The 8388-nt window shown below is 41.4% G+C and overlaps 1 protein-coding gene across 3 annotated transcripts in view; it reads right to left on the bottom strand.

Annotated features, from left to right (window-relative positions):
- The window catches only part of LOC111966122 (calcium-binding and coiled-coil domain-containing protein 1), a 30443-nt gene that overhangs the window by 3456 nt on the left and 18599 nt on the right, over positions 1 to 8388 (bottom strand). The gene's annotated exons all lie outside the window — the stretch shown is intronic.

Here is an 8388-nt window from a genome sequence, read left to right as displayed (position 1 = left end):
GGCATTTATTTTGTTTGGTAACTTAGACACCCCATTCCACCTTCCACTGCCTTTGACATCTAGTGGAAGTGTATTGAAGTCCCATACATATCGATAAATAAAAGCCAGTGAATAGGCAGTCCCTGAAACAGAGCCTCGTTTCATTTTTCACTTCCTGTTTGAGTTTCTTTAGTTTTTGCTGCCAATGAGTTTTGTTATACTCACAGATATATAACAGTTTTAGAAACTTGAAGGGTTTTATCCAATAGTAAAATTAATATGCATATTTATTATCTGACAGAGTAGGGAGGCCGTTTACTTGGGCACGAATTCCCAAAGTGAAAAAGCTGCCCCCTATCATAAAGAAGTTACTTTTGTCAAATCTGGGGCTTTCCACTAAACGGTCCCCAATTAAGTGTACTTTTGTCGACCAATTCTTGCTCGCTACCTAATAGCATATTATTATTACTATCTGGATAGAAAACACTCTCTAGTTCTAAAACCGTTTGAATTATTTCTCTGAGGGAAACAGAAACTGAGTTTGGCCAGCGAAATTCCTGACAGGTACTGGCAAAATCTGAAAATGTAGACTCTGTTCTAGGATCAGTTTAATACTCTGTTGTATCCTATGGGTCGAGATGAACTGCACGCGCCTTCCCCTGGATCTCAGTAAACCAATGAGAATTGGAATGGAGTTTCAGTAGGCAATCTGAGACCATATAAAGGCCATGAACGGTTGAAGACGACGTTCTACAGCCGAGCAACGATTATTAATGGACAAAGGACAACTTGCCCAAGATTCTGATGAAGCTCATTAAAAAAGTAAGAGCATTTATGTGTTAATTCGTATTTCTGCTTGGAAAAATGTTAAAAAGTGATTTTGCCGACCATTAATTCGGCACTGGTCTGGCTGTAACGCACACTGTATGTTAGTAAACGTTAATTTTAAAGATCTAACACAGCGGTTGCATTAATAACTCAATGTACCTTTCATTTGCTGTCCAACCTGTATTTTTATCAAAGTTTATGATATTTATTGATTAGAATTAGGTGCCTCTCCAAGATGGCGCCGCCAGATTGCCTGAAAGGCTACTAATCACATTGCTTAAACCACGATGTGTGCCGCTAAATATGCCATTTTTTCGAACAAAACCTATATGCATGTGTAATATGATGTTACAGACTGTCATCTGATGGAAGTTTATCAAGGTAGTTCAAAAATTATATATCTTTGCTGGATTTGTTACGATCGCTACCCTTTGCTGCCTGGTAAATTGCTTGTGTTTCTGGCTATTGTGGTAAGCTAATTATAATGCTATTTTGTGTTTTCGCGTAAAACACTTTAAAAAAATCTGAAATATTGCGTGGATTCACAAGATGTTGGTCTTTCATTTGTGTACGCATGTGTAATTTTTTAGGAATTGTTTATGATGAGTATTTAGGTATTTGACGTTTGGTCCTGTAATTATTCTGCTGCCATCGACGTATTTTTCAGATTGCAGCTGCAATGTAGAACTGTGATTTATAGCCTGAAATATGCAAAATTTTTTTGAACAAAAACATATGCTATACAATAAATATCTGATCAGACTGTCATCTGTGATGAAGTTTTTTCTTGTCTAGTGACTATTATATTTCTATGGTCGAAGTGAACGCTACCAGCAGTGAAGAAAATGGGGGAGAGAAAAAGGAGTCTTGTGTGGCTAAACATGCTGGAATCCAGCCAGGCTATGTGCGAGGGAAAATGTGATAGCGAAAACACAATATGGATGTAGTACTAACCACAATAAGCCAAAACACACAACGGCAGAGTCAGCCATGGTTCCACCCCATACGATACACAAAATGAACAAAAAGTAGATAAAATGTAGTCATAACCAAAGAAACATACTCATCAGGAGGACAGTCTGATAAACAGGTGACTTATACAAATACATGGATGTGTGAAAATGGCATATGAGGATAAATCAGTATGTGTTACATGCAGCCACCAGAAAAAAATAGCACCAAAGCAGCCAGAATAAAACAGAGAGCAACGTGAAATACAAATATCCATCATACAACATGTAAGTCATAGCAGACGCTCTATCCAGAGCGACCTGACAAGTGGCATCTCCATGCCTGTAGTGGGAGTCCAGGGAACAACCACTACAAAGTGCAGTCGAAGCGTTGAAGGGGGTGGCGGTAGAAGGATTACTATCCGAGCCGTAGACCTGCACAGAAAACATGAGGGAAAAATACAGGGGTGGACAGCAAGAAAGATAAAACATCGGTGTGTGAATCCAGCCAATATGCAGAGTGAAGTGGTGTAAGCGAAAACACAATATAGATATCTATAGCTCACTACAGGAGCCAAACACAACCAACGCAAGTTACGTCCCCGCAAAAAATAGCTTGCACAAAACGGACAAAATGAGAGATAAAAGGAAGCTACGAACCTGAACAAATGCAGCAGAGACAGGCTGTCGGAAGGTGTACAACAGCATGTAGATACAATACAATGAGAGGTGCGAAAAAGGCATAGCTGGATAGTAGCTACAAACCCTGATGAGGAGGGTCAAAATAGCTCCGACGTGCGGGGGAAAAGGGTGGCCAAGGTGGTGAAAACAGCGCCCCCTATGTGACAAGAAGTGAAGGAGACGGGAGATCATAATCCATGTGATAACTGAGTAGCATCTACATGTATTGAGGATCGAAGTGAAGGATGGCTGATGCAAATCACTGGATGTGTGGAACGAGTGAAGGAACGCCAAGTAAACGCAGTATGTGGGGTATAAAGAGGAACGTATCAAACAACAACATACACTGTATGTGGTAACATGGAAGTCTAGTAGTCATCGATGAAAGAGCATCAAAGGTGAGGAATGAATGAAGCGCTAGGTGCGGGGGAAACGCCGGCGCGTGCACTGGGAAAAAAATGCGTGTGCGGGGCGTAGGGGGACCGAACAGTAAGCGGGGGGTGGGCGTGGGGCCAAACATATGGGAAAGTCGGACAACTGATGGTGGAAACAAAAAGGAAAGCTGAAAATGATATCGACATAAGTTAAATTATAGAGAAGATAAATGCGCCCATCAATCACTGCCTCATATCAGATCCCGTTAGCATGCACACATAAAAGCTAAATAACATGAAAAAAACTAGGAAGTCCAACAAAAAAAGAAACAAAGTAATCCTAATAAAATCAATATAAGCACAAATACCATAAGTCTTACCTCACGTAGTCTCATCCAAACCATAAATTCCTGCACGAACCCAGTCTCACTTACAATCATGCCTACAGCAACCAATCATTATATAACTAACTAAAAGATCCAAGAAAATGCATCAAACAAACAAACAAAAGATATTACAGAACATAGAATGCCCGATGCTAAACTACCAACAAAGCACTAAAGCACAAAGACGGAAGACACTACACATGACAATAAACAATAAATCAACAGCAATAAACTCAATCACGATATCAATGCAATAAATATACACTCAGGTGTTCGATCCGTGAATCACCCCTGCAACACCCCCGCCCCATAGAATGAACAGTCACCATCAAAATGTCTATAAAAAGCTTCGCCTACATGTACCACAATGCAGCTGCAGACTAGAATGCTATCGAAAATCTTCTTACGTCGTATCGATAGCCAATCAACAACATACACACCTAGCTATACTATGTACCACTCAAACCTAGCCTCCGTAACATAAGCTGTCAAAAAACCCAAGTGAGCAATATCCAGAAAGATCTCCCCCCCCACGTTTGTAGAAACCACTCTGATAACCCCACGAACCCTCAGACCAACTACCCTCTCCCAGAGCTAAAACATACAACATAAATAAATGAACAACGACTAGACGACGCTAACTAAAATAAACCGGGAGACGATCACCCCGATGTAGGTTAGTGCCTCTGATTGCGCCTGACGACCGCTCGACGCGTCATTAAGAACCACGCTTCTGGTCTCTCAGTGCTAGGCAGTATCTACATCTGCGTGCTCGCGCATAACTCGTATTCAAACGCGTCGGGTACACGCGCCCGGGAATCACGGCTCATCGGCGAGGCTGCGCACTTATAACTACAGGTAATGCCGAACCTACACATCGATACAGACCAGATAAGAAGCACAAATCTCTCGAAACTAATCCAGCTGCACGGTAGCAAGTCACAGAACTCAAACCGACCAACACCGAAACAACTTCCATAAACACAATACTCGTAAAATATCCGCATTCCTAACCCATCAAGCACGGCGATTACCCCAGCAAAAGGACGGAATGCCCAAACAGAACACGACAACACCCACCAAAACAGAGAACCCAACAAATAAATATAAAGACTCAATACGGGACACCGGATGCGGACTGGACACCGGAACTTAGGATGTAATTTCAGAATCACCACCTGCCCAGTCGCTCGAGCTGCATGTAGCATCCTACGACATACTAATAGTACATGACTCTCCGCGCTACGAGCAGACGTCTGCCGCGCGGCTGCTTTATACATGTTCTGCACAACGCTCGTAATATGGACGAGATAACGATAGGCAGCATACGGTATCGCTGGTAGCGAGGTTGACTCGAACTACAGTCCGCCTACATGGGGGGCCGCAGGTGCAGGTTCGGCAGCCATATCTGGCACGGGGATGCCTGTAGTTCTTACTATTACTCTCTCTCTCTCTCTCCCTCTCTCTCTCCCGTCTCTCTCTCTCTCTCTCTCTCTCTCTCTCTCTCTCTCTCTCTCTCTCTCTCTCTCTCTCTCTCTCTCTCTTCTCTCTCTCCCTCTCTCTTCTCTCTCTCTCAATTAAATTGCAGGTTTTCAATTGAGATTGAGGTTGAGAGAGATAGAGAAAGATCAAAAGAAGAATTGATATTGAGGTTGAGAGAGATAGAGAAAGATCAAAAGAAGGATTGAGATTTAGGTTGAGGGAGATAGAGAAAGATCAAAAGAAGGCTTGAGATTGAGGTTGAGAGAGATAGAGAAAGATCAAAAGAAGGATTGAGATTGAGGTTGAGGGAGATAGAGAAAGATCAAAAGAAGGATTGAGATTGAGGGAGATAGAGAAAGATCAAAAGAAGGATTGAGCCCACTTTGATCTTCTCTATCTCCCTCAAACTCAATCTCAATCCTTCTTTTGATCTTTCTCTATCTCTCCAACTCAATCTCAATCCTTCTTTTGATCTTTCTCTATACTCCTCAACTCAATTCCTTCTTTTGATCTTTCTCTATCTCCCTCCAATCTCAATCCTCTTTTGATCTTTCTCTATCTCCTCAACCTCAATCTCAATCCTTTCTTTTGATCTTTCTCTATCTCTCTCAACCTCAATCTCAACCTTCTTTTGATCTTTCTCTATCTCCCTCAACCTAAATCTCAATCCTTCTTTGATCTTTCTCTATCTCTCTCAACCTCAATATCAATTTTCTTTTGATCTTTCTCTATCTCTTCTCAACCTCAATCTCTCAATTCTTCTTTTGATCTTCTCTATCTATCTATCTATCTATCTATCTATCTATCTATCTATCTATCTATCTCTCTCAACCTCAATCCTCCATCCTTCTTTTGATCTTTCTCTCTCTCTCAATTCAATTTCAATTCAATTTAAGGTGCTTTATTGGCATGGGAATCATATGTTTACATTGCAAAAGCAAGTGAAATAGTATTTAACAAAAAGTGAAATAAACCCCCAAAAATGTACAGTAAAGATTACACTTACAAAAGTTCAAAAGAATAAAAACATTTCAAATGTCATATTATGTCTATATACAGTGTTGTAATGATGTGCAAACAGATAATTACAAAAGGGAAAATAATAAACATAAATATAGGTTGTATTTACAATGATATTTGTTCTTAACTGGTTGGCCTTTTCTGTAGCAACAGGTCACAAATCTTGCTGCTGTGGTGGCACACTGCTATTTCACCCAGTAGATACGGGAGTTTATCAAAATTGGATTTTTTTTCAAATTCTTTGTGGGTCTGTGTAATCTGAGGGAAATATGTGTCTCTAATATGGCCATACATTTGGCAGGAGGTTAGGAAGTGCAGCTCAGATTCCCCTAATTTTGTGGACAGTTTGCACATAGCCTGTCTTCTCTTGAGAGCCGGTCTGCCTTCGGCGGCCTTTCTCAATAGCAAGGCTATGCTCACTGAGTCTGTACATAGTCAAAGATTTCCTTAATTTTTGGTCAGTCACAGTGGTCAGGTATTCTGCCACTGTGTATCTCTGTGTTAGGGCCAAATAGCATTCTAGTTTGCTCAGTTTTTTTGTACATTTTTTCCAATGTGTCAAGTAATTATCTTTTTGTTTTCTCATGATTTGGTTGGGTCTAATTGTGTTGCTGTCCTGGGGCTCTGTGGGGTCTGTTTTGTGCTATGTGAACAGAGCCCAGGACCAGCTTCGCTTAGGGGCCTCTTCTCCAGGTTCATCTCTCTGTAGGTGGATGGCTTTGTTATGGGAGGTTTGGGAATCGCTTCCATTTAGGTGGTTGTAGAATTTAACAGCTATTTTCTGGATTTTGATCATTCGCGGTATCGGCCTATTCTGCTCTGGCATGCATTATTTGGTGTTCTGCGTTGTACGCAGAGATATTTTGTAGAATATATTCGTTGATTATTATGTTGAAGAGGGTGGGGCTTAAGCTGCATCCGTTCTTATCCCCCGGCCCTGTGGAAGCAAATGTGTGTGTTTTTTGCCAATTTTAACCGACACTTGTTGTTCGTGTACATGGATTTTATAATGTATATTTTTTCCCCAACACCACTTTCCATCAATTTGTATAGCAGACCCTCATGCCAAATTGAGTCAAAAGCTTTTTTGAAATCAACAAAGCATGAGAAGACTTTGCTTTGTTTTGTTTTGTTTGTTTGTCAATTAGGGTGTGCAGGGTGAATACGTGGTCTGTCGTACGGTAATTTGGTAAAAAAGACAATTTGGACATTTGGCTCAGTACATTGTTTTCCTTGAGGAATGTAGGAGTCTGCTGTTAATGATAATGCAGAGATGTTTCCCCAAGGTTGCTGTTGACACATATCCATCGGTAGTGATGGTGGTCCAAGTTTTGTCTCCACTACCTGGTTCCAAATGTTGGAGAATATGCCAGAGCTGAGATCGATGTTAAAGAGTTTAGCCAATTGGAATTTGAGGTCTGTATATTTTATACATTTAATTTAGGATAACATCAACCCACAGGCCTTTTTTGGATTGGAGGGTTTGTATTTTGTCCTGTAGTTATTCCTCCCTCTCTTCCCTCTCTCTCTCTCCTCTCTCTCTCTCTCTTCTCTCTCTCTCTCTGCGTCTCTCTCCTCTCTCTTTCTTCTTCTCTCTTCTCTCTCTCTCTCTCTCTGCTTCTTCTTCTCTCTCTCTCTCTCTCTCTCTCTCTCTCTCAATTAAATTCAGTTCAATGTATGGGTTATTGGCATTTGGGAAAAATATGGTTTACATTGCCAAAGCAAGTGAAATAGATAATAAACAGAAAAAGAGTACATTAAAAATTACACTTCCAAAAGTTAAAGACATTTTCTCTTCCTTGTGTCCCTCAATCTCTTTCTTCCATCTTTGTGCTTGTTATTCTTAAACTATTCTCTGGTTAACGCTAACTCTGTCTCTGTGTTGTAGGATGAAGGAGAGGGACAAAAAGCAAGCAGTTCAAATGATGGAGGATGAGAAAGAGAGGGAAATTTCTGCAGGTACTATAATGACTTGATTTATTTAGTGCTTTTCTAAGTGTTTTTCACTACCAACGTGTAGTGTCTTACCTGGGTGAAGCATAGGCACCATTTTGTGCCCAAACCCTAACCACACATCATGTCTGATCCCAAATCCTCATCCTCCTCTTCTTCTCTCTCCTGCTGTCTTCCTCAGCTCAGCGGAGCAGATCCGAGGGGGAACTGCGGAGCCTGTCTGCTGAGTTCCAGGGGTCTTGAGAGGCCTCCCTGGCCCAGAGAGACACACACGCCTGCAGTACGGGATACCATCAACCACCCTACACAACAGACTCAACATGGCACAGAGGAAAGAGTGAGCCTGGCACAACCCCTTAGCACACATCACCCACACACCACACCATCCCACACACAGGCTGAATACAAGCACAGAGCAAACAGACGAGGACGGGCACCACCCAGAGAGGGAAAGTGCAGTTAATCAAAGATGTAAGGGGATTGGAGGCAAGGTGATCCATCATGCTTGGAAAAGGATATGTTCGTTCACCCAGTCCTGGGATAGGTGGGACAGAAGTTGACGTCTCGGGAGGAGATGTGGCAATTTGGTTACTAGAGGCTCCAACGACCAGGTGTATTGATATCTCTCCAGATTACCGAGGACAAAAAAAGCAGATGCCGATTTTAAACTCTATATAAGATTACACTCGATGTTATATTTATGGCTATGATATTGTGTCTGCATTAATTTATATA

This window comes from Salvelinus sp. IW2-2015, linkage group LG7, assembly GCF_002910315.2.
Source record: "Salvelinus sp. IW2-2015 linkage group LG7, ASM291031v2, whole genome shotgun sequence".
NCBI lineage: Eukaryota > Metazoa > Chordata > Actinopteri > Salmoniformes > Salmonidae > Salvelinus > Salvelinus sp. IW2-2015.
The sequence above is the reverse complement of the archived record's forward strand: the minus strand, read 5'-3'. Positions and strand labels throughout refer to the sequence as shown.